Here is a 25039-nt window from a genome sequence, read left to right as displayed (position 1 = left end):
CCTCAATTTTTTTTATCTTAAGTGATGCTCGTGCAGTCCTTTTTTCCCCCACACTCCTCAAAATTATGCTTCACCTTATTTACAGTAAAATGGCAATCAAGTCTTGGTGGTGTATTGGATGGGCTTATACTGTCTAGTGCAGAAGGTACTGGAGTCTTGGGTGTGAGGCTGAGCACAGTTGTGTACTTGGTGTTAAAAGTGCATATTCTTTAATGTGTTTAAAGTGTTCTTGCTACAAGCAGTAGTTTTAATTTGTTTCTTAAGTCTTTTGAGCTTCTTTCCGTCAGTTTTGTTTCCAGTCCCCCATTAAAGTCACTGAGAAGAACTAAACATGATCCCACGAATAAATCCTGATAATTCATGTAACTGTCTTACTGTCAGTCATGGTAACAACAGCTTTTTCCAGACTTTGGGTTACTCAGAATGGGTTTACAGCATGCTAACTGTTTTGATAACTTCTTTCCATACAAGAAAGATAAATGGGGATGTTTCTGGCTTCCTCCCTTAGTACTTCACCTAACACTGATTAAAAACGCACTGTGTCTGGCAGGGGGAAATTACCTCTGAATCTTTCTGAAGTGGTAATAAGAACTAAAAATATTCTGGTCTTTTTGTTTGTTTGTTTTATATTTTTAACAATTAAAGACAAAAAGCATGTAATGGAAATCACCCTAAAATATAATAGCAAAAGCTGTGGGAGAGGAAGGATAGAACTTAGATAATGATTCCCTATTGTAGATCTGTCTACATAAACCAAAAAGGGATCACTTGTTTTTGCATGCCCTTTCACTGGGAATAAGTTCTACATTACTATTAGCTGTATGATTTTATTGTCTCTGCAGGGAGAATGCCGAGTCACATAATTGTAGATTAGGGACAATTTGCAAAGTATTCAATGATTAGCATGCCTTCAGAGATGTTTTCTGTGTAAGAACTGCATCACAAATTTTACTGGCTTCCTACATTCTAAGAATTAGCTGTAAGGAGGATAAAAATAACATCTTAAACATTGCCTAAGCATTCTCTCAAAATTCCTTTTGTTGTCTTCAAATAAATTAATTTGACTTCTTTAATCCACAAGATACTGGGTTGGTGAACTTGTGCATGTGATCTGTTCAGGCTGAATTTTTTCCAGTGTATTTTAAGGAGTACTTTAGTGCATCTAGCACACTAGAGACAGAGGGGCAAGGTAATGTGGAAATAAGCCTACCTTCCTGTGCTGGGGTATATAAGTGAAAGTGCTGCTCTAATCACCAAGGTGCCTTTTCTAAGTAGGCAGCCTTTGCAAACATTCCTGACCCTTGCTGCTTATTTTGAATTAGAAAGTATGACAAGAGTCTACTACTCGTGCTCCTTTTGCACTGCTGCTGCTTGAGTTTTTGTGTTAAGTGGAAAGGAGAAGAGGAAGAGGAGAATCCTCAGCTCCAAAGCTTTGTGTCTGCTTTGCTGGAACAGCTCAAGTAAAGAGGCAGGGAGACATTTGCTCTTTTGTAAAGTCCTGAAAAGTGGCTCTTGTACATTTACTTGGTACATTTACTCTCCTAAATCATGTCATAGTTGGTTCACTTACAGTTCTATGTGAATAATAATGATGATAGCAATCACCTGAAAAGCATTTGAATATTAATAAAAGAAATTATTTCCTCTTTCTGGAACTTGTGCAGGTTTCCACAAGCTGGAATTTCATTTCAGTGCATTGGTCAGAGCTGCAGCATCAGCTCTAAGCCTGTATTAAGATTCTACTGATTACAGTATATTAGATCAACTGTTATAAAATGGTGCCTATGTTCTGAATAAGCCAGTGATGCCCTAGAAGGTGTCTGGATCCTGTTGACAGTGACTGATATTTCTTTGCCATCTTGTGATACAGGAGAACCAGACTTGGCAAGTAACTTCAGAAATTACTTTTTCATAGCATCAGAACCATCAGAATTGCTTCTCATCTGGTGCTTCTGCATTAAAGAAATGCTGCAGATGCCAGAGCAAGTGGTGTCACAGACAGAGCTGAACGATGTCACTTTATATGCTAAAATAGCAGTGGGCTTCTCATGCCATTATGTCTTGCTATCACTTAGCAACTCCAGAAGCTGAGCTACTTGTATAAAGATACTAACGTGCAATTTAAGGAAACTTGAACCTGTACCACAGCAGACCAGAAGCTGCTGCTGTGCAAACAGCAAGGTCTTTCTCTGGGGGAAGGAGTTTGGAATGGAGGAGTTTGATATCCAGATGAATCAATTTAGGTAAGGTAGATCTTTTATTCTGAAAAGTGTATAACTCATGTTAGAGTTTAAAAAAAATACAAAGAGGTGTCCTATGTGCCTCAAGAAAGATAGGAAGAATCTCTAATCAAACCTTACCATAGAGTTCTGCTGTCAGTAAACACAGCTGTCTGTCTCTGAACTGCTTCTACTTTATTCTGTTTCAGAACCAATTCTGTTCATGGCAGAAATGTCCTTACAGGGTGTGTATGGCTTTATACTGGAGAGGAAGAGGCTACAGCCAGTATTAAACTTCTTGGGAACCCTCATGGCACTCAGCAGCACATGCTGATTCCTGACTCACTCATCAGAGATGTGTATTTACATTTTAGTGCCAGTTTATGCTCCATCATCTCTTGAATTGGGGAGGGGGTGGGGAATATCTGTCCTTCGTAGAAGAGCCTCTATGTAGAGTTCAGAGCTTTCCCTCTGGATGTTGAGAGGGGTACGGCAGGCTTGCTTTATCCTGGCTCACACTGATGCTGCTCTTGGCAGAGGGGTGGCTCTTTAGGCTTCCTAGAGCTTGGTAGGTGAGTGGGTGCCTGCAGGCAGAGAGTGTGATGTGTTTGGGAGAAGAGTGCAGTTACTCGTGGAAGCAGGGCCTTCCTCCTTACTGAAGAGGAAGTGCTGGTGGGTTTCCATGGAACGGATAACTTCTGTTTTGTAAGCACTGGCCGTTACTGCTACAATCCTGCCTCAACCAGAGCAGGATGGCAAGGCTTTTACTTGAGCAGCTCTGCTGCTGGCAATGTGCTGTGGCTCCATCTGGATAGGCAAAAGCTGTTTTAACTTCCAGCTGGTTCCAGAGAGGAAAGGTTTGGCAACTGGAGGCTGGGCTAGTGGGTGCTCAGCCCTGGTGAGTGTGCAGACAGGGAGGTACCTCCTGGCTCCCTCCTCAAAGTGCTTTGATGAAATAATCTTGAAAATGAGGCAAGAATGCAACGTAAAACCCACATGCAAACTTCTTAAAAAATCTTAAATCTATCTAAAAGGGAGTCCAAGAAAACTGAAGTGCTGTGTTGCAGACAGTTTGCTTTCCAGTAGTTACTTATTTGTGTTTGGTTCTGCTTCAGCAAGCAGAATATGATTTCCCATCCCCCACAACTGGTATTTTAATGGAAATATATAAATCACAGTTTCCTAAGTAATGTGAATGGAGCAGGGAGACCATCTGTTTTTTTCTAATCCAAAAGTTTAATCGAAATAGCCCTGCATGAAGGCTCTTCTCATGCAAAAGGGTTCTAGTTCTCTTCTGGATCTCTGCCCTGGTTTTGTCTCCCTTCAAAGCTAGGGGGTTGGATGGAAAGTGTATTTGCTTCCCAGCTGTGGGGCTGAGTGCTGCCAGCTCCAGTGTGCAATGCCTGGTTCAGAGGTGGAGTGACTTAACCAGCTGTATTTAAAGAAAAGTTTAAGATTGATTTCTTTAGTATCTGCTCCAAGCAGCAATGTGTAATCAAGAGTTGTTAAATAAAAGATGCTCCAGGTTTCTCTAGGACTGGCTTTCAAAGGTGAAGCACTGAGATTGCCATGACATTGGTAGCTGGTGTTTTCTGGTCTGTGGTGCTCAGGGACCAAGTGGTCAGTGGTCTGTTCCTGGCAGCTCCCTTTCCCACTGTATCCTGGGTGTCCCATCCAAAGCACTCTTGCCTGAGGAGGCTGGGAGGAAAATAAGCCAATGTCCAAGATGAGCTTCTGCAGGAAGGGTGGTGCTTGGGAATGGCAGATCTGCTCTCCCTGGAGTGCCACAGAGTGGGTGAACAAAGTGCTCCAGGCCTCCTTCAGCTGCAATGAAAGCTATGCAGGCCTTAATTGGGCACAGGAATCTTGTCTCTTTCTGTGTCCTTTGGGAAATATGATTTTCAAAATGCAGCTGTCCATGTTAGCACAATCTTCACTGTATATCCCAGCTATTGGTAGACCATGAGGTCATCTTGACATTGTAACAGCTCCTAATGTTTTAATAGAAGAGTTCCTGTTAGCTTTGCTTCTAAACATGCAATTTATTTTTTTTTTTATAGTGACTCTTACTACTATGTGAGAAGCAGCCAGCAGCAGGTCTTCTGAGCTTTAATTCCAATATTTGCAGTGAGCTTCTAACCCGATGAATCAAGTGCTCTCAGCAAAGCAATTTCAGGTAAGTAAATTAATTTTGTGTTTTCAAGCACCCATATTTTTTCAATACTTTGTTTACTGGAAACTGATATTAAATGTAACCTGACTGTGGGCAAGTTCTTGTTTTGGATTTGCACAGGCTGGTATCCATTTTGCTTTGGATTAATCATATTTTTGCATGTGTGCCAGTGGCAGTGTTCACCATTGGCAGCATCACTTGTATATTTGCATTTACTGTCATACAGCTGTGTCTGTTTCTCTTAGCAGCTGTTCTGGGTGCTTTCTTTGGGTGAGGCTTTCGTTTAAGAGCATGGCTTAGTAGAGCAGCAGATTCCCTCCATTTCCTGTTAGTTGAGTTGTTGCTTGTACCATGCTGTTGCACATTGTTCAGGACAAAAAAACCCAAACCAAACCAAAACTTAAACCAACAGTACAACTCTAGTGTTAAGTTGTTTAATCTTAGGAAAAGGCAACTGAAAGATCACTTTGTTCCTTTTTCCTGCTTTTAGGTAAGGATATATGAGAACAAAACTTATGAAGATGTAGGTTGTGTGTAAACATTCCAAAACCCCTGCTTGTAAGGAAATCCTTGTCCTTTGAATGTTGAAACCAGAGTGATATATTGTGTAGACAGCCAGACTGGATTCTGGAATACCTGGTTTGTGTTCCCAGTTCTGTCTTCAACATAGATGAATGACCTGAAAAGAGAAAATCAGTGGGGCATATGCCCCTTCTTGCTGCTGTAGTTATGTTCTTGTCTTTTCATATATCCTTAGAAGCTGTGAAAATTTACTGAAAGGAATCCTCCCTGATTTTGTTGGGCTTGATTTGTGCTGGAAAGCTCCATGACTTATTGGGGAGCTAGAAAGGGGTGATGTTGTAAGAATCAGAAAATAAAAGTGGAGCTATTTGGCATAGTTATTTTGAGAAAAAGTGTGTTTTTTAAACTTATTTGTTATTTACTTACTCTCTGGGTGGGTATGGGTAACCTTCTGATCTCCTGTTTGAAGCCCCCTGCTAACCTACTCCCCAACTTTTTCCAGATGCATCTGAGATGCATGCATTGAAACTGTCCCATAGAAGTGGGAATGCCAAGTGGGTGTTGCAGGATTTGCAGCAGAGTTCACAGGTTGTGTTTTAAAAGCAGGAAAGATGAAGAGGCATTCCATGCAAATCCTTTGGGAATATCTGAATCTGGCCTGTGTTCTGGTATGATGCTGCTGCCTCCTCACGTGTTAACAGAGTACCAAGAGAAATGATGGTATAACATCTTGAGCACTTACCCAAAACTGAAGAAGTAATTGAATTTTTGAGCAGATATTGTGTGTTCCCTGTGCTCTGTTTCTTTGGGTCTATCAAATTCAACTGTGGTAGATTTCCTTGCCATTGTAATTTATGAAGCAGCTTGGCTGGTTCTTGGTGAATAACAGAAAGCAGGTTGTTGTCAGTAGTTTTGCTCGTCTCCTAATTCATTTCCTTCAGACATGTAGCTGCTCCCCTGTTTCTTGGAAATGGCAAAGGAAATAATATCAGGAAATGTCTGCAGCTAACGAAAATAGCTTTAATTAAAAAAATAATGAAAAATTAATGAAAATAAGAGTTTTCTGGAAACCTGGTGTAAATATGACCTTGGGAGGTCCCTGAGGCATATGGCACACCTTGAAGAACAAGTAGCAGAAAAGCTAAGGGACGTGTTTTGTACAAATGCTGTTTTTATGATTAGAATATGTTAACTGTGCTATAAAGCTGCTTCAGATATTTCATGAATGCTGTTGCTGATCCAAATTAACTGATGCTCCCCTCAGCCCAGTGCAGCTGCTTGTGTCTGCCCCCTGCCAAAGATCTGGATGGTCTACATCTGATGGTGTGCTCATTCTGCCATAGTACTGGTTCACCAAACTCTCTCGGCTCCAAAAATAATACCCTTGCATGGAAAGCATTTAAATGAAGCCAGCACCTGTGTGAAACTGAGCACTGCAGGTGAGGCACAGGTAGACTGACAGGTCAACACAAGCAGCATGTGTCTCTCATGAAATCAGTTGTAGCACTCAACTTACAGGTCCTCTTGATGTTTTATTTCCCACCCTCCTGCTCCCCATCCTGTCTGCTGTGTGCTTTAGTCTTTTGAGAAGTTTTTCTGGTAAGGCAGCTTAATACCAAGAATGCAAAAGCACTGACTCCAGTTTTGCAATGAGCTTCAGTTTTTGCTGATCCTGTTTGAAGTCCCCAGACAGTTGATCTGGCAAGTCTGCTGCTAAATGGATGATCTGATTCCTGGTGAATGCTGTGATCATAGATATGGCCCTGTGTCACTGAAATTATTTGAAAACTGGTGCTTATTCCTCAAGCTGTCAGTTTTCTTTCAGCATCCTTGTTGTGCTCTTTCATCTTTAAATGCTTATACTGAAGCTCAAATAACCTTACCTGTCAGCAGTTATGAGGATGCCTCTTCTCATCTCCAGCTGCTCCTTAATCTCAGCTGTACCTGTCAGTTTCAAAGCTGTTAACAAAGGAGATGAGACAAGTAGTATTGTTGTAGCTGCTATTTCTCTGAATGATCTTTCTAGTACTTCAATAATACTCAGCAGGAGAGTGTGTTTGTGGTTTGTGATGATGTTAGCTTGTTGAAAGGCTCTGCCCTGAAAGATTAGTGCTGTGGGCAGTTCTACAAAAGCAGAAGGATGGGTCTGTCCTTAAACCACTTCTAGCTCTGAAGAATCACCTACAGCTTAGGTGTCAGGTTTGTCAGCAAGGTGATAACATCAGACATCTGAGGACAGATTCCTTAAGTGGATTGACTCTGGTTTTAGAGCTATAGTTGGACAGGGAAACTGCATACACTATCCTAAGACACTTAATCACAAATACTATATTCACAAAATTGCAAGTGGTGCATGAAAATTCACTGATTTCGTGCTCACCTCCCTCAAGATTTTCCTAAAGCATTCTGTCAAGAAAGGTTTTATAATGAATAGATGGCTCCCCCATCAAATTGTAGTCATGTTATTTGTGGTGACTGCTATGTTAAAATTATGAAGTAAAGGAGTATGCCAGAAGGATAGAGAGCTTAAAACTTCTGACTCTTACTTGGCTACATTCTGTAGGGTTTAGTTTTAGAGACTATATGTAAGGCAGTATTTTAGCTCTTATTTACACAGCCAGTATGAAAGTGAGCTAATTGCTGTCAGTAGGGGGAACTATGTTGTGTGCTCAACTTCTCAACTCGAATTGCACCACTGTATGCACAGAGCTGCTGAGCCAAAAGTCAGGGGGCAAGAGCAGATAGTCATTATTTGTATTTCTCTACTGGAAGGGAGTGTCTTAATTAGGAAACTTGTTTCTGATATTCTTTCATCTCTGCAACATGTATTGCTAACAGACCCAAATAAAAAATGTTAGCTCTTAAATAAGTGATTTCTGGGGCTGTCATCTTCAGCCTCAAGAGGAACCAAATGCTGAACACTTTGTTTCCTGTTGCAAGTTGTTAATTCAAGAGCTCTGGTTTTGACTGTCTTATGACAACATGATACCTGCAGTTCTGTGAACTGAGCATTCTCAGATCAGTGTAGTTTGGGTGCTATGTAGTTTCACATGGTGTGAGCTTGTCCAAAAATGGTGTTTCATGAGAAGTCCCTCCCTCTGAGTGTGGTGTGAGATGCCACTGCTGGCCTGGGACCAAGCTGTCAGCCTTTTCTTGCTTCTCTAACATTATGTTCTGTTTATGTCTGAGGTAAAGTAAGGAAAGGGAGCTCCTCATTTCAGTTCATAAGATGATCACCAGTTTTCTGGAATTTTGTCCTTTCTGGAGGGGAAAAACAAGCACAGTCAAGTTTTACTGGATTTTCTGGGTCTCTGCAGTAGCAGCGGGGAGGCCCAGAGCTGAGATGAACATGTGAGTTGAAGTGAGCTTGAACAGAAAGAGTGCAGAGGAGAAGTTGAGTTTAAGGGGGAATGGAGGGTGAGTGACAATTCAGCAACACGCTGCCATCCACAGCTCTTCTGTCTGTAGTTCATCATTTAATTCCTACCTTGGCAAACTATCTTAATACTGTTTTCCTGTCCCTCATCCTTATTTGGCTTGTTTAGATCTGGATGAGAAATGGGCATTGGAGAAAGGTGATGCTGAGGGCTGGAATGTTTCTGTTTAGTCAGAGGAAGCACAAACACCAAAAGAGACACATTGAGTATCAGTGAAACAGCTGAGACCTTTCAGGATGATAATCCACTTGGTGAACAGCTGAACCATGATTCTTTTATTTAGGGCCTGTATGATCTGAACTCAGGCTTGCCAGCTATCAATGTGAGATCCTCATTATCTTTTCCCCCACCTGCTGCTTCTGCTCTTTTGGCTTCAGCACCTACAAGGTACTGGTGCTTTTGCTCCATATCCTCTAGGGCTAGTAGCAAGTTGAAATAGTGAATGAATGTTATTAGTGAAATAGTTGAGAACAAAACAGATGATGAATGTAATCAAAAGCACAGAGCTACTATTGCATAAAAGAAGGAAATAGGATTGTCAGCAGGGAAAGTGCCAAGAGGAATGTTCTGCAAAGTGTGAGCAGAGGATGACTACCCAGGCCTGCCTCATTCAAATAAAATAGTGTCAAATAAAACAAGGAAGCAACGAGCTTAAATCAAGATAAAGTTTTTCTTTTAGTGCAGTACTTCCTTCTGCAGAATATTGCTGAAAAGTTAGAAGTTCAAAGGAGTCTGTGTAAAACCTAATTATGGCTGTTGAAGACAGCATCTTCTGGTTCAGGGAATCTTGTTAAAGCGTGTCTTGAAAAAGGCAACAGTATCTCTGTTAAACTTGTGCAGAAATGTGAAACTTCCCTTTGTAAGTAGGCAATAAATAATGCTTAGCTGTTTCCAGTGCTATTTCATATAGAAATGTGCAAATGCAGGGGTTACAAGTTGGAGTAGCAGATTAAGTGGATTTCTTAGATTCTGAATTATTTTCTAGTTTTTGTACATAAATGGAAACAGGCACATAGCAAATTATTAGGGTAATAATGTTGTTGTTTAAGAGCACATTATAGCAACAGTTGCCTTGGATAATTTGCTCTGTTACTTTACCAAAGTTTTGCAATGTGGAGCTCATAGCTCACAGCTGCATAGGTTGGAGAGGCAGCTTGCCAGCCAGGGCCTGGGGTAATGCTCAGGTTGCCAGGATGCACTGGAGACAGGCAGGCTTCTGTTTAGCCTTACAAGCTTGACTTTCAGCATGGTGTAATGCTTGGGTAGAGGTGAAACTCTGGGATTTAATCACAGAAGTCACCAGGATAGTTTGGAAAGTGAAAGCTTGTCCCACTCTACGTTTCTTTTTACTACAGAGAGGTGGTTTGCTTGACTAGTGTATGAAAGGACCCCGTTTTCCTGGAGATTTTGGCACTTGGCAGCATTTGGGTATTTTGAGAGGAGGAGGAGGAGGATGGAGGTGGAATAATGTCATTTGCATCAGAGCTGTTTTGACATGTAAGAAATAAACTGCCAGATGTAACAAGGCAAGAAAATTCAACCCCAACATTGAACCACTCTGTGCTTTTGTGTAGAGAAGAAAGTCTTGGAGCAGCAGATGTTTATAAGTTTATACTGGACTGAGTAGCATGAATAAAGTGGAGGATGTGGTGGGCTCAGCTCAGGAGCTGGGCATGCACACAGCAGCTTTGTGGTGGCATTGCTGCTAAACTGCTGCTCCATGAACATTCAGAGAGAGTTCAGTGGGTGGCATCTCAAGGTGTGGCTTTGGTTACCTATGTGATGTCTTTGAGAGAAAATTCAAAGTCATCTCTCTTGAAGTCTGACTACCCCTGTCTGTTGCTGTGAAGTGGCTGCTTCTGTATCCATGAATGAGGTGGAAAGTAGTGACCTGCTTTGCTGCCTCTGAAAGGCAAATGATAGTTCCTACTGAGGAGAGCAAGAACAGCATTTCTGAATGTGCTTGGACTAAATTTATTGTAAGGAACAACAAAAATAATAATAGATAATGACTGCTGGAAGGGAAAGCATAAATTTATTGCACAGTGGCAGTAGATTTATAGGCAGATGTTTTGGTTTATAGATAGATATCGTTTGCCTTTATTTTCATAGTCAGCAAGTTGGATTGAAAGCCTAAACTTCTCTGTAATCTAGAGACCTATTTACATTTTTTTTCTGTCCCATCTGCTGAGTTCTTCACTCACAGCTGAAATGTCACATGGAGTCAACAGAGGTGACACATCTTAGTATCCCATGGTAACTTCCATTCCTTCAGTTTTTACCTTGTTTGCTATGCTAGCAGATAGAATGGCTGTGGGATTGGATCTGATTTGCTTGCAAACAGGTAAATGTTAAGATGTAGTGTTTTCATTCTCTAGAACTCTTTGTACATGATAACCCAAACTGTTAAAAAAACAAACAAAAAACCCCCCAACAACAAAAGACATGCATGAACAATACCCACTTTGAAACAAAACCAACAACCTCACCAAACCGAGAAAACTAGAAGCTGCTCACCCTAACTTCTCAACATGTAGAAAGCCTCAGTTGGGGCTTTTAATCTTTGTTTGCCACACAGAATATTGAAGCTCATCTGAGAAGTTTTTGCAAACCACACGTGGATATCCTGCAAGCATCTGTTTGACTCAGAGTTAAATTCTCACCAAAGCTAAATTTACAAGTCAGGTCTTACAGTTCTCAGAGGTTTTGCTGCTGAAAACTTGTCAGGTGATGTTTTCCTTTTTTTCTTTCCTCCCCCCATCAATTATTTTGTGTTGGGTTGTTTTTTTTTTTAACCTTTGGTTGTTATATGCAGTTACTGTCTGCCTCCTAATTAGAAATACCTGACATGTTTTCTGAGAACAACCCTTGGGAGCTCTTCAGATATCTGATATTCTTTATAAATCTGTAAAAGGAATGTATGTAAAAAAAAATGGAAATGTATCACTTAAACCCATTTTATCTTCTATGCCTAAATATCCACTGCTAAGTTTGTTGTATTAAAGCAGAGGTGGTATGATTTGGTCAGCCTGAAGCCTAGGGCTGTAAATATAGTAGCTCCTCAGCTAATTTAAACAGTATCTTTGCAGTTGTATGTGAGACTCCTTGAGCCTGTTCTTCCAGCCTCTTTCCAAACGCTCCTGGGCCCATTTTCTGAGTGCCTTAAAGTGCAGCCAGTACAAATCCTGCTAAAGCAATGTCTGGCTAAACTTTGCCCAGCTGGTTTGATTTTTGCTTAGGGGAAACAACAACTTTCAGCAACCTGATTTTTATTTGTTTTTTTTGGGGGGGAGGTTGGTTTTGCTTGCATGTAGTTCACATGTTGGAAGAGACTGGTAGGGTTGTGCAGTGTGGCAGGATTTGCATTGACTGTTGCCACAGCTTTGGGTGAGCTTAAAACATTTCAATTCCCTTAGTGGAGAAATGGAGCTGGAGTTTACAGCTGATGCACAGATATGAATCCATTTGGTGTGTCCAACTGGTTTTTGAATCAGTTTTTGAATGCAAGAGGATGTGACTATGGGGTTTCTGTGCAAGGATGCAAAGAAATGAAGTCTTGAGCAATTTTTGGCTTCAATTTGGGGCAACTAATCAGCATGGTAATTGCTCTTTACATGCTCTTAGGCTGTCACTTGGTACATGTCATTCTTACAGACTCCTGGATTTTTGGAAGTGTTGCAAGACTCGTCTGGTAAAAAATCCCTCTTCTGTAACAGCAGGAAAAAACCAAAACTCTTTACAGCAGGAACCAGGAGTTTTTGAAGTCATGCTTGAATTTATTCCCCTGCATTTTTTGCATAGATTATGAAGATTGAAGCATAAATTGCTTGGAAAGAGAAAGCACTTGGCCTGTCTTTTAGCTATTGATTGCAGCAGCTTTGATTTCCCAGTATAAAGTATAAATGCTGCACCTTTCTGAGGGGGACAGTGTGGGCAAGAACTATTTTATGTTGAGAGCACATTTGTGCATGTCTGTAAGCAAACTCCTTCATTTACAAAAGACTGCTAACAGAAGAAGTCAAATTAAGGATGCATTCAGTAGATCCTACTGGTGGTAGGGTACCAGATCAGTACCAGCCAGTACCAAGATAGTCTATATGCTTTTTGGTGTGTGTTTTGTTCTCAGATTTGGATAATAATGTTGACCTTGCAAACAGTAGTTTAAAATGGAGAGAGTTCAGGAACCCTTCCCAACCAGGCCAGGTTGGGCTTCCATGGCCTGTAAAAGGAGTCACATTAAGGAAAGATCTGAGCTTGCAATGTGGTCAGAAAATAAAGAGCAGTGTAAATGTGATGCACAAAGCTGCTGTAGTGTAAATAATATGAACAGTGTGAAGTGGGTGGCTGTTCTGGAAACAAAAACAAGTGCAAAAAGTAAGGTTAGGATTTTAAAGTCCACAGCTAAATGTTATTAAAACAAATAAAAGCAAGTTTGTCTTTGAGGACAGAAAACAGTATCTATGTTCAGGGCAGGCTGATTAACATCTTTTGATGATGGGAATATTTGTATGTAAAAGGAAGACCTGGTGAACTACAGGCCAGTCAGCCTCACCTCTGTGCCTGGCAAGGTCATGGAGCAGATCCTCCTGGAAACTATGCTAAGGCACATGGATAATAAGGTGATTGGTAACAGCCATCAGGGACAAATCCTGCCTGACAAATGTGGTAGCCTTCTATGACAGGATTACAGTGTTGATGGGTAAGGGAAGAAGCTGATGTGGTCAGCCTGGGTTGTGCATCACAATTGGTACTCTCTCACACAACATCTTGCTCTCTAAATTGGGGAGACATGGACTTGACAGATGTATCACTTGGTGAATAAGGAATTAGCTGGCTGGTCACCCTCGAAGTATTGTAGACAGCGGCTCGATGTCCAAACCAACACCAGTGTTGAATAACCTTCCTCAGGGGTTGGTACTGGAACTGGTGCTGTTTAGGATCAAGTGCATCTTCAGCAAGTTTGCTGATGACACCAAGCTGTATGATATGGCCGACTCTCCAAAGGGAAGGGATGCCACCCAGAGGGACCTTGGCAGATCTGGAGGAACTTTGAGATGTGGGATTGTGCAGACCACAGGAAGATCAATAAGGCAAAGTGCAAGGTCCTGTGGGTGAGTTGGGGCAATTCCAAGCACAATTACAGGCAGAGCAGGGAATGGTTTGGAAACAGCTGTGAGGAGAAGGACTTGGGGGTTTTGGTTGATGAGAAGCTCAGCATGAGCTTGCAGTGTGCTCTGGCAGCCCAAAAAGGCAACTGTGTCCAGAGCTGCATCACCAGCAGCATGACCAACAGGTCTCACTCTGCTTTTGTGAGACACCCCCCCTCTGCAGTGCTGTGTCTGGTTCTGGGGTCCCCAGTGCAAGAAGGACATGGAAGTGTTGGAATGAGTCCAGAGGAGGCCATGAAGATGCTCAGAGGGCTGAGCCTTTTGGCAACAGCATGGTACTATCTGCAAATGAAGTTTATCCTTGCAGCCTGCTGCTTGCCTAGGGGCTGGCCAATTTTGTGGGTTTTGATGGGATTTTGGTTTTTGTTTTCTTTTTTTCTTTTCTTGTTGGCCTCTTAACTATCCAGAACACACCCCTGCGATGTCTGGGCTGCACATAAAGAATTAACTTTATGGGAAAGAAAAATTCAGTAGATCTGCATCTGTGCTTCTACCTGGAGATCTTGGACAAGTTCTAGACCACAGTAAAACCTCAGGTGATTACCTTACTATGATGAGCATCTGCAGGTACTACCAGATGCACAAAGTGTTTGTCCTGAAGCTGCTGCTATAAACATTGGCCTGTCTGGTCTGCATAGGGTAGATCTTGAGCAGTTAACACTTTCAAGGTTTTTGCAGTGTGCTCTGCTGCTAGAAGTGGAGGGAATGGAGCTGGGCAGGAAACCAGTTGTTGAATCATGATAGTGTATCTGGTTTTGTTGCATGAACATGCAGGTAAGGCTTAAAGAGAAGTGTTTTGAACACTTCTTGAGAATTTGGATGGATGAAACTGCTCTGCAGGGACTGATGGAGTCAGTGTGAGCCTGGAGATATTTGGGGTACTCTGCTGTAATTCTTGAGTCCCACACCCTTGAGCATGGAAAGGCAAGGAAACAGGAATTTCTCGTCCCCACTATGGATTATAATACTGGTGAAGTATTTGTATTGGAAACTTGTTTCCCATGGGAATGAGTTTTTCTTTCCTTTCTAACAGGCTTGCACAGTCTGGTCTGACATTGTGGTGTAATCCTCCTCCTCCTCCACCTCATCCTCATTGTTATCATCCCCGAATCTCAGAAGGAATTTTGAAATAGCACAGGCAGGAGATAATCTGTATGTGAATTATTTAGTCTCATTTTTTGGTCTTTGTTGTTATTGGTCCTAAAAACGCCCAGAGGTTAAAGTTGGAACGGCAACACCTAATAAATATTTACCACTGAATTTTCTGCAGTCAGCTTTCATGTAGCACTGAAAGCTCTGGAAAGCTGTGGTTCATTTCTGGACAAACTAAGCAAGCACAGCTCTTCAGCACGACACAGGAGAGAGCTCAGTGGATCTTTTTGACTTTTTGTTCTTCACTTACTGTTTTGTTTTAGAGATGTGTGATGGCTGTGGAAACCTGAATTTTCCTTCACTTAGTGGTATAGCAAATACAATCTTTCACTATGTTAATGAGTAGTCACACCCTTACCTGGAAGAGAGACTAAGCAGTGCAGTGACATACACAGAGGCTCGTGGTGACCACCTTGATATTGCAAGCAATTCATAAACAATACAGGGTTCTTTTCTGATGAAATTGTCTTGAGTTTAGAACATCATTGATCACAGGAAATCCTGTAGTCTTTCTTACCCAGGACAAAAAGCTGCTGTGTCTGTCTTAGTCATGCTGTTCTGTTACACAGTGTATTTAAGGAAGTAACACAGTTATTTTTGTGAGCAGATGAATGATCCAAAACTACAGTGAGGTTCCTGTTGGGTGAGTCTGTAATGAAAAGGCTGGTTGTGCTGCGTTGGCTTTATGTTGTTCATTATTTCTGCACTTAGTGTTTGTTTAAGGATACTTCCTGGGCATGAGTTTACACTTTTCTGATTTGAGACTGCTCAGAAAATACATGGGGGGGGGACAAGTTGTAGCTGCTTCAGCTGGAGGCTGGGTATCTGCTTCTTTAGGACAAGATGGTGTGTCCTGGTTCCATCTTTGCTGTTATACTGGTTCCATATGTACCTTCTCACACTGTGTGTGTGTGTGTGTGTGTGTGCTTGTACATTGTTCTGGGGTCCCAGCACAAGGACATGGGGCAGTTGGAGCAAGTTCAGAGGAGGCCACAAAGATGATCAGGTAGCACATATGCTATGGAGATGAGCTGAGACAGATAGGGTTGTTGAGCCTGGAGACTCTGGGGTAGACTTTAGAGCACTTTCCAATGCCTGAAGGGGCTACATGAAAGCTGGAATGGGATTTTTCACAAAGGCACGGAGTGATAAGATGAGGGGGAACAGTTTCAAATTCAAAGAGAGGAGACTAATATGAGATTTTAGGAAGAAATTATTTAATTTGAGGGTGGTGAGGCACTGTCCCAAGTGTTCCAGACAAGCTGTGACTGCCCCCTCCCTGGAAGTGTTCAGGGCTCGGTTGGATGGAGCTTGGAGCACCCCTGTCTAGTGGGAGGTGTCCCTGCCCATGTCAGGGGGTTTGGGACAAGGTGGTCTTTAATGTCCCTTCCAACCCAAACCAGTCTCTGTTTCTGTGATGCTTTTGGTGTTTGGGTTTTTGTTTGTTTGTTTTTTCCATTTGATGCCCACAGTAAACCTGAAACTTAAGTAAAAGATTAATTATTCTCCTAGGTTACTTTGATGGGTGGACCTCACAACTGGGTAAGGTGCTGGATGTCCCAGTGCCCCTGTGTGTTTTGCTGAGCAGCTGCTCTGTCTGGGTGCTGGGTGCTGTCTGCTGGTGTCTTGTGGCCAGAACGTGACTCTTGTGGGGGAGTCACTCTATTGCTGTGAAAGGCAGCTGGCTTTGTAAGCAGGTTGGCATGTACAGAACCTTTCTGGCTGGACCCAAGTGTGATTTAATCAGTAAATAGCCTTGAAAGCTGCTGCAGGGTATTCCTTAGAAATCATCTGAGCCACTCTTTACCTAAATAGAGTGCCATGTGTATAAAAAAAGATAAAATACAAATATAGAAACTTGGTGTTGCCAGCCTTCAGGCAAGTAATTACACTTCTGTTCATGAAAGCAGCTCCTGGAAGTATTGTGTATAAATAGCAGTTCTCTGAAGCTTCTCTCCATGGTTTGCAGATTGAATTGGATGGTTTCCTAGTGGTAATGGCCACTAATAGTTAAGTGGCAGAGTAATTGATTTGGAGTAACCAAGAGTGATTTGATTATGGAAGACAACTTCTCTTCACTCTTTTGAAGGGAGATGGAGAGTTTGAGGGTGCTGCCCCTCCAGCTCCTTTCATAAGAACCAAAATCCTTGATTTAACAAAATGCCAGTGCCAAAGAGCATTATAAAGGCAGAGCTGCTCCTGATTTTGTGGCAGCGAGGAGATGAGTTAGGCTGTAATTAGCATCCTCTCTTTTTCCTTCAAAGTCCAGAGAGTATTCTGTAGTTAATTCTGTGTTTAGTTGGTTCTGCTTTTTTGGTTTTTATTCAGTATGAAATTGTAGCTTTTACTGCCCAAGAGAGAAGTATCATGTAAATGGGGTTTCTTGTGTGCCAAGAGTGCTGCAAGTGTATGTAACAGAACTGACTCCTTAGCCTCAGTAGGATGAGTTCCTGTGATGCTTTGAGGTGATGGTTTAATTTTCACGAAAGCTGTAGGTGAGCTGAGAATCTGAGCTGTGGTTAAGACCAGGAGATCAGGGTGTGAATTCATGTTGTTTCAGGGCTGTCTCTCTGTACATCTGTTGTCTTACACTGAAATCTGTGTTGGCAGCTACAAAGAGGTAGTCCCCAAAAGTCTTCCCTAGCTCCCATGTGAAACATGGTATTGCTTAGGCCAGTGGATCTTTCCAGATAATATACCCAGCCCAGCTTGGTCCAGGGGCTGGACTAGCTTACCTCCAGAAGTCTCTTGCAGCCTTGGGCTCTCTGGGTCTCTGGACACAAAGCTAATGTTGAAGAAGCCAGAGTTGTGGATGGGCTTTAAATCCTTGCAGACAAACATGGTGAGTAAGTTTAGAATTGTAGTGCTGTCTTTTTTTGCTAGGTGAAGAGGCTGCAAGTGCTCTGGCCACAAATGTGACAGCTGTCATGGTAGATCTCAGCTGTGCTGCTACTCTTGTTTAGCCCCCAACATGCTTGCTCTATTTGCAATGAGAAGAAAAGGAGGAGGAGGAGATGTGCTAAACTGGGAACCAGTCAAGACAAATGTGCCAACAGTTGGATAGAAATACGTTTTATCTTGAGGTTTTTACAAAAACCTGAATTCCACATGGAGACTTCTCTGTTCCTGAACTTCTTTTTAGGGTGAAAGCTTAGTGGATAGGATGTTTCCCCCCACGGATGACCCCCACTGGCCTCTTTTTGCCAGACCACCTCCAGCTGTGGAAATGGGATGCTGGAGATATACAGAAATTACATCTTTAGTTTATCTCTTGCCCTTAAGAGCAAATTCCTTAAGACTTCTGTTCTCTTACACCAGCAAGAAGTAGGTATCTTCAAGTCAGTGAATATTTTATGTAGTAAACCAGTGGTGTATGCATGTCTGACTTCTTGCTTTGTTCTTAAGGAGGAGATTCATCCTCTAATGGAGCTGAGCGATTTAAGAATCTGATGATAACAGGCAGTCTATACATCTCCTGACTGGTCTAATAGTGTTCCCAGTCTCTGATCCCTGTGTCACACTGAGAATGCAGCATTTGAGCCAGAGCATAGCAAAGGTGAGCTGGCAAGTACTGGAAACTGAATCTTAACCTGAAGAGATATGGCATGTGTTAGCTGCATCCCTCTGAGCTGCTGTGTGGTATTTCAACACGGTGACATTTTGGGTTTCTGCCACAGGTGGTGCCTTTGACAGGACTGAGATGATTCTTCTGAATACTTGTTTTTATGATAACTGTTATCTTGAGAGTACAAGTGAACTGGAAAAATTATCACAGAATCATAGACTGTTTGAGGTTGGCAGGGAACAATGGAGGTCATCCTGTCCAGCCCACCCTGGTCAGGCAGGGTCACCTGGTTGCCCAGGGCCATGTACAGTAAAATTTTCAATATGTGCATGGATGGAGACTCCAAAACCTCTCTGCACAACCTGGTGCAGTATTCAACCACCCGTACAGTAAAACATTTTTTTTTATGATCCAATGTGTTGCAGTTTATATCAACTTGTCCTGTCATTGGGCACCACTGTGAAGAGCCTGGCTCCTTCCTCTTTGCAGCCTCTCTTCAGGCATTTATATACATGGATTTAAAATCCCCCCTATTCCTTCTCTTCCAGTCACAGCTCTCAGCCTTTTCTCACAGGAGAGATGCTTCAGTCCCTTGATCACTTTTGTGGTCCTTTGCTGGACTCTCTCCAGTATGTCAATGTCTCTTTTCCACTGAGGAGCCCAGAACTGGACCCAGCACTCCAGGTACAGTCTCACTACTGCTGGGGTGAGGAGAAGGATCACCTTCCTTGATGTGCTGGTAACACTTAGAATCATTGAATAATTTGGGTTGGGTCATCTAGTTCCAACCCCCCTGCCATGGAGTTGGACACCTCCCACTAGACCAGGTTTCTTCAAGCCCCATCCAACTGGCCTTGAACACTTCCAGCATGGGGACATCCACTGGTTCTTTACAGGGCAGTGTCTCACCACACTCAAAGGAAGGAATTATTCACTTCTTTGCAAAGCTGCTTGCCAGTTTATCAGCCCCCAGCCTGTACTGGTGCTTGGGATTATTCTTCCCCAGGTGAAGGACTTCCCTTTATTTGAACACCATGAGGTTCCTGCTTGCCCTTTGCTCTAGCCTGTCAAAGTTCATCCAAGTGGCAATGCAACCATCAGGTGTATTGGCCACTCCTCTCACTTTTAAGTCATCAGCAAACTTGCTGTGGGTACACTCTGCACATCATCTGGGTCATAAATGAAATTACTCTCTTGTGTCAACCCTTGCCTGTTCAGCTAGTGCCATGCTACTTTCCTGCCCACTTACTTACTCCATACTTTACCACCTTGTCTGAGGATGTTACAAGAGACAATGTTCAAAGTCATATTAAAGTCAAGACAGACAGCACCCTCTGCACTCCTTTCAGCCACCAGGCTTGTGTTTCATCATAGAAGGCAGTAATGCTGGTGAAGCATGACTTTACTCTTTAATAAATCTCTATACTGACTGCTTCTGGTCACCCTCTTGTTCATCAGGTGACTGGAAATGGTTTCCAGAATTAGCTGCTCTTTCCCAGGGACAAAGTGAGGCTGACCTGTAATTCCCCAGATCATTTGCTTGTTCTTCATGAAGTCAAGAGTGACATTTGCTTTTCCCAGTCATCACAAACCTCTCCCAGTTGCATGACTATTCAAAGACAATCAAATGTCACCTCATAGTGGCACCAGCCAGCTCCCTTAGCACTTGTGAGTCCACCCTGTCTCGTTCCATAGACTGGTGTATGTCCAATCTACTGTTCACTAACCTGATGCTCTTCTACTAAGGGTGAGCTTTCCTTGCCCTGGACTCCCTCTGTGGCCTTAGGGACATGCAGTTCCTGAAGGGTGGTGTCAGGACCCACAAGGTGGGTGCAGCTCTGTCACGTCTCACAGTGAGCAGGGCTTTGTATCCCACTGAGTGGGCACGAGTAGAGTTCCGCAAAGTGAGGGCTGACCCTGGGAGATTCAGACTGGACCCTCTTGCTTTCTAAACTCCTTCAGAGAGGAGCCTAGGTGGGGCTGGGCCCAATCTTCCTCCTTTAGTTAATCGCTTTAAACAACCCATTTGATGAGACTAAGTTTGGAAATTCTCTGCGTGATAATCTAGGAGTAAGATTGTTACCCAGGAGGTTTGTACAAAACACAATTTTACTTAAAAATGAGTGAGATAATAAAGCATCAGATTGTCTGTGTACACCCCTTTGGGTGGGTGTCTGAAGGTGGCTTTCCTCAAGTTTGGTTGGACATGAAAAAATGTGTATGGTCTGACATCCTGATGTCTTCTACTGTTTTGAAGAGCAGAAATAGCACATCTCTTGGTAAAAGCCAGGAATATGTAGGAAACTCTCCATTACTGGATGGATGCAGTGTTCATCTTGGAACATTCAGCATGGGTTTAGTGTCCGGGTCAAAGAAATGCATGCAGCTTTAGAAAAATGAAATTGTTATTTCTGTCTCATATTTTGCATTTTCATCTTTCTTACTGTAGCTGAGTAGCTGTGTAGAGACAGTATTTCTCCTCTGGCATGTGTCAATAGATAAACCCAGTGGAGTATCAGGAGTGTTTGCTTTGGAAGAAATGTCTCCATCTGAGCCAAAGATAAACCAAACCTGCAAGATAAAGCTCCTTTCTTCTCCTAGGAGAAGGGGGCCTGAGGAGTTGATAGAAAATTACCACATGGGGAGGACAAAATTTACCTGCGAAGGTAGATTTTAAACTACGTGCTTGTACTGGGGAGGCAAAGGTGTTAAACACGGGCAGTGTTTTAGAAAGGATCTGTGAAGCATGTTGATCAGAGCCTTTAGGGTTGAGCACCATGGTTCTTTAACAATCCAGCAAGACTGTCTCATCAGCCTCGTGTATTATTTATCCCCCCTCTCACTCATCTGAGAGATGCTGCAGCAGATTTAAAATTGCAGAGAGTTACACAGGTGATGCAGAGTGGCTTTCCCTTCTCCCTTCTTCCCCCCTTAAATATTAGTAGTGCAATATGGGAGTGATTTCATTGCAATAGAACTTCATTTCATCTTGTCTTTATCTAAGCATTTCATAGCTCGAGCTTCACAGAATCTTATCAAGACTATTTTTATTGTGCTCTTGTATATAAAATAATAAATTTGGATGAAAAAGGTGTGAATTTGAGTAGTCTGTACTGTGCTGGTAGAATAATTTGCAAAATAAGACCTTTTACTTCAGAGTTAAGTCCAGGTTTTCTGATGTCTGAAGCTGTCTTTGCTACTTTTTGCTACTTGGGAGCTGTAGAAAACCACAGAAAGTAACACTTCAAGGCTTGATGTTTTCCTGCAAGCAGAGGGTTTTAACACTGTTGGTTTTGTTAGGCAGAGATGCCAATTACCAAGCAAATCTGACAGCACTGAATCACTGAAGAGGGCAAGTCCAGCTCTAGAAAGTTCAAGTATGTACTTGAACATATTAATTATATTCATATTGATTTAATATTAATTATTTTCCATATTAATTTTCATATTTCATATTAATTATTTTCAAATCATATTAATTATTTTCATATTAATTATTTTAAACTTCTCACAGAATTGCATTTTTGTGAACTGTAGTTGCAGGGGTGAAACCTCTAACAGTTATTTTTGTGGAAAACAACATTTAATAGCAGAACATCCGTGGACATGTTCAGGATTAGCCCTCTTTGGTGTGGAGGGGGAAGAAACTAATCTCTTCTTATTGTCATCCTTTTGGGAGCAGTTAAGGAAGGTCTTTAAAAAGAAACAGGCAGTTCCTTTGACTTGAAGTTTCCAAGAGCACGGGAAGGATTGTGCTGTCCACACTTTGATATCCACATCTACCCCACCCAGCTCATGCAGAGTCAGCCTCAGTTGTTTCTGGCTTTGGCTAATCCACCAGAAATAACTTGAGGTTATATGCAGAAGGATTCCCCTCATCCCAGCTTTGATCTGCTGGGGACTTGTGCAGGACTGGAGTGGCTGTTGGTCTCCTGTGTGGTTTTGAAAAGATATACTTAGCCTTTCCATTGTGACTGGTGTCAAGAACAAAAATGCAAGTATGAATGTGGTAAATGCCAGCCAAAAACCATTTGATGAATGCCAGGGCACATTTGTTCATGGCTTGATTTAGCAATTGCTATTCTGTGTATGCTGCAGCGTAGTATATTTACCTTGTAAATATACTTTTAGGTTTTTTTAGTCTTGAGAGAACTTCCAGTGTTTTTTCTGGTAAGGTTATATATAGGCTGTTGACCTGTCCTTGGCCATTAAATATAACCATATCATAGGAAGTGCATTGAAATGAAAGCAGCTACTTACTTGCAAATCAGATCTCTGTGTGTTCATCTTCCTAAAGCACATAAATCCCTTAGAGATTTAGAAATTGATACTCATCAAGTCTTGTTTGATGGGGATGGGTGCTGCAGTTCAGCAGTACTCAAAATGTGCTGGAAAATCATAGAATCATAGAATTGGCTGGATTGGAAGGGACCTCAGAGATCATCAAGTCCAACCCTTGAACCACCATTGCGGTTGCTAGACCATGGCACTGAGTGCCACATCCAGTCTCTTTTTAAATATCTCCAGGGATGGAGAATCCACTACTTCCCTGGGTAGCCCATTCCAATGCTTGATCAGGTTTCTGCTTCTGCCTTGGGTGCAGGATGCCTTCTGTGGTCAAAATTGCTGAACCTTGGCTTCTGTGGGAACAGGGTAAAGTTCCTTCAGGTCGCTGTTCATATCAGCATTGTAGTCAAAGAGACAAATTTGGGTGCTTGTGACAAAGTTTACATATAAAAAATATAATTAATCGGCTTCTCAGTAAATGCCAAGCCTTTGCGGGGGATATCTATGCTAGGAATCAGAGTTCTAACAGTCTGATGGAAGGGCCTGGTGGTCATTTTTAATGCTTACACAGAGCTGATACTTGTATTTTCTCTAGATATAAATTGTGTGTTCATCAGAGGGAAAACCCATAAATGAATCAAAAGTCTCATCTTTAACAAACAAATTGAAGAAGGAGGTAGTGGTGTTTCATAACTGTAACAGAAGCTCTAATATTTTCCATGTTTGTACCTTGCTAAATTTTGCATCCTATTCTCAGGCCTTATGCTTTTGTGGCACAAGTGATGCTTTTTTCAGGAAGCATGTGGGATACTTGCCCTACGGGACAGCCCAGGAGCCTGCACCTGGAACATAAAGTGTGCTAAGCAGCAAGTGCTTTGGTCTTCAGCTTTTCCCATATCTCATACACCTCACAAAGGTCAAGGTTATAAAAATAAGATCTGACAGGACAGCACCTGAAAATATGGACCAGGAGCACTTTTATTGTGCTTTGGTCATTGGTAGAGACATAAATAAAGTCAGATACCAATTTAAATGAAAACCATCCACTTCCTGTGATGGAATTGCTGTATGTTCCTTCTCTTTGGGAGGAGAATAAAAGGGCATATAAACACTCTTCCCTGGTAAACCTACTAAAAAGGAGATTGTAGCAAGGTGGGTGTTGGTCTCCTCTCCCAAGTAACAAGCAATAGAACCAGAAATGGCCTCAATTTGTGCCAAGGGGGTTTAGATAGTAGGAACAGTATCTTCCCTGAAAAGGTTGGAACAGGCTGCCCAGGGCAGTGATGGAGTCACCATCCCTGGAAGTCTTTAGAAGCCAAGTAGCTGTGATGCTGAGGGACATGGTTTAGTGGTGGGTTAAGGTTGGACTCAATTATCTAAAGGTCTTTTTTCAACCAAACCAATTCTGTGAGTCTGTAAGCCCTGTGAGCCTTTACTGATTAATGACTCAGGCGTCCGGATCATAATCTCTTCTTTACTGCTCTGAACTCATCTTTGAACCTTTGACACTTGCCATGAACTATGGGGTGGAAGTCACAAGAAGAGGAGGTGTGTTGTGATGATGGGATTGCTTAGCTTACCTGCATGTAAAGGAGTTCCAACACCAGCTGCAATGACACAGGATATGAGAACTATAACCCTCTGTGTTCCTCACAAATAGCTCCTTATCTCTTCTGTTGTGTTGTTCCTTTTGCCCTTCGGATGGAGGAATTAGATATTTGAAGCCCTAATTTGCAATATTCATCCACATCATGCTTATTAATGAGTAAGACATTGGGTAGCTGGGTATGTCTGAGTCAGTTCTGTTTCCCCTGTAAATGTTTACTTTCAGTTACACAGGGAAAAAAAAGGGAGCTGGAGACAGTGATTAATCATTAACTGACTTGTGTTTCCTCTTCAGAGACTCTAAGTGGGGTGTGTGTCTTTCTGGGTCTGCCACCTGGGTGTGAGGGAGAAGATGCTCATTGTATGGACAGCAGGTGCAGGTCATGTGTTTAGGTAATTAACAGTCCCACTGAGGTGCCACAAAAATATATTGCAAATGAAGGGTTGGATTTCACACTGCCTTGTATTTTGTGTGACTTGTGTGTTGTGCAAATTAATACTCAAGATTTGGAAACTGGTTTATTTTTAACAGGAAAAAGCCCCTGTCACACCCAGGAGCTGTGGACCCCTGGCATAAAACGTGATCACCTATTAGCTCTGGGTCTGCTTTTAGCTGGGTTTGGTTTGGTTTTGGTTTTGTTTTTCCCTTTCATTTGCTTGTTTAAGATTCTGATTTTGTACTGGGAAGTGTTGACTCCTTTTAGGTCTTTCAAGTTCATAAGAAACTCCTTTGCAGAGCAAGAGATCTCGTCAGCAGGTCAGACATGAAGTTGGAATTTGCAGAAGTGTGCAGTACTGCCACTGAAGAATAGAGGAGATGCCAAGCAATAACTGTCTTGTGACTCTGCCCCTCCCTGACACAGAGAGCACATTAGTACAATTTCAGACTTCACTGTTGTAACACAGGGATT

The 25039-nt window shown here is 42.2% G+C and overlaps 1 protein-coding gene across 1 annotated transcript in view; it reads left to right on the top strand.

Annotated features, from left to right (window-relative positions):
• Nucleotides 1-25039, top strand: part of SGMS1 (sphingomyelin synthase 1) — a 92647-nt gene that overhangs the window by 22821 nt on the left and 44787 nt on the right. The window contains exon 2 of the mRNA XM_030453204.1: nt 4280-4395. The gene's annotated coding sequence lies outside the window, so the exon portion shown is untranslated. The remainder of the gene's footprint in view (nt 1-4279; nt 4396-25039) is intronic.

This window comes from Calypte anna, chromosome 6 (genome assembly GCF_003957555.1).
Source record: "Calypte anna isolate BGI_N300 chromosome 6, bCalAnn1_v1.p, whole genome shotgun sequence".
Lineage (NCBI taxonomy): Eukaryota > Metazoa > Chordata > Aves > Apodiformes > Trochilidae > Calypte > Calypte anna.
Note: the sequence above shows the minus strand (reverse complement) of the source record. Positions and strands in the feature narration are given on the sequence as shown.